The 1,776-nt window shown below is 39.1% G+C and overlaps 1 non-coding gene across 1 annotated transcript; it reads left to right on the top strand.

Annotated features, from left to right (window-relative positions):
* The first annotated feature begins 1,451 nt into the window (after positions 1-1,451).
* Positions 1,452-1,558, top strand: LOC121208218 (small nucleolar RNA R71). The gene has a single exon (XR_005903175.1). It is a non-coding gene; the product is annotated as a small nucleolar RNA R71 (small nucleolar RNA).
* Positions 1,559-1,776: the final 218 nt, after the last annotated feature.

Genomic DNA, 1,776 nt, shown 5'->3' on the forward strand with positions numbered 1-1,776 from the left:
CCTACTCTAAGTACCAATTTACCGTCACCTACATCAATCACGGCTCTAGCAGTGGCTAGGAATGGGCGCCTTAAAATTAAGGGTACTTCCATATCTTCATCCATGTCAAGCACAACAAAATCAACAGGGAATATAAATTTATCGACTTTTACGAGTACGTCTTCTATAATACCCCTGGGATATTTAGCAGATCTACCGGCTAATTGAATACTCATCCTAGTGGGTTTAGGTTCCCAAGACCAAGTTGTTTAAACATTTTATAGGGCATCAAATTAATACTAACGCCTAAATCAGCTAGTGCTTTTTTAATATTCAGATTACCAATTAAGCAAGGGATAGTAAAACTTCCTGGATATTTTAGTTTGGTTGGCAGCTTATTTTGGAGTATGGCGGAGCATTCCTCGTTGAGTTCTACTGTAGATAAGTCCTCGAACTTCCTTTTATTTGTTAAAAGCTCTTTCAAAAATTTTGCGTATGTAGGCATCTGCGAGATAGCTTCAACAAACGGTAAATTCATATGTAATTGCTTAACAAGTTCAAGAAACTTACCGAATTATGCATCAATGCGATCTTTTTTTAATTTTGCTGGATATGGAACCGGTGGTGTATATTCCTCCGGCACTGGTTTGTCACTATTTTTGGGTTTTTCTTCCCTCCTTTCGCTTTCCACGGCTTCTTGTGCTAACTTCTTTTCAGATTCTGCTAACACTTTCCCACTCCTTAGTGTAACCGCTTTGGCATGCTCTCTTGATTTGGTATTACTAAATAAATTTCCTGGTGGTCTTTCTGAGATTATTTTGGAAAGCCGGCTTATCTTAGTTTCAAGTTCTTTGATAGATACTTGTTGATTTTTAAGTGTTGTCTCGGTATTTTGGAAATGGGTTTCTGACACTGATATGAATTTTGAGAGCATCTCTTCAAGGTTCAGTTTCTTCTCTTGTTGATAAGGTGGCTGTTGAAAACCCTGAGGATTCTGTGGCTTTTGATTCCCTTGACCACCCTAGGAGAAATTTGGGTGGTTCCTCCAACCTGCATTACAAGTATTACTGTATGGGTTATTTTGAGATTGGAAGTTATTGTTACCCATATAGTTGACTTGTTCTTCTTCAGTTGTAGGATTGGTATTCTGTATGCACACCTCCGCCACTTGAGTCACACCTCATTACTGGATGTACCTGCGTAGAACCAAGTAAACCGTCAATCTTTTTATTGAGAAGTCCTACCTGATTAGAGAGCATGGTGACTGAATCGATGTTATAAACACCGGCTGTTTTCGTTGGCTTTGTCCTCATAACTTGCCACTATAGTTATTCAGTGACATCTCCTCTATAAATTCATAGACATCTTCTGGTGTTTTATTTTTGATGGTTCCGCCAGCGACTGCGTCAACCATTTGCCGAGTCGAGGGATTCAGGCCATTGTAGAATGTTTGTACTTGAAGCCAAAACGGTAACCCATGGTGAGGGCACCTTCTCAGTAAGTCCTTGTATCTCTCCCATGCATCGTAAAGTGTTTCGAAATCCATCTGCACAAAAGAAGAGATACCATTACGTATTTTAGCCGTTTTAGCTGGCAAAAAATATATTAGTAAAAATTTCTCGGTCATTTGTTCCCAATTAGTGATAGACCCTCATGGTAATGAGTTCAACCACTGTTTAGCTTTGTTTCTCAGTGAAAAGGGAAACAACCGAAGACGTATGGTATCATCAGAAACGCCATTGATTTTAAATGTATCGTAAATTTCCAGAAAGTTCGCTAAGTGAGCATTGGGATCTT

This window comes from Gossypium hirsutum, chromosome A01 (genome assembly GCF_007990345.1).
Source record: "Gossypium hirsutum isolate 1008001.06 chromosome A01, Gossypium_hirsutum_v2.1, whole genome shotgun sequence".
NCBI lineage: Eukaryota > Viridiplantae > Streptophyta > Magnoliopsida > Malvales > Malvaceae > Gossypium > Gossypium hirsutum.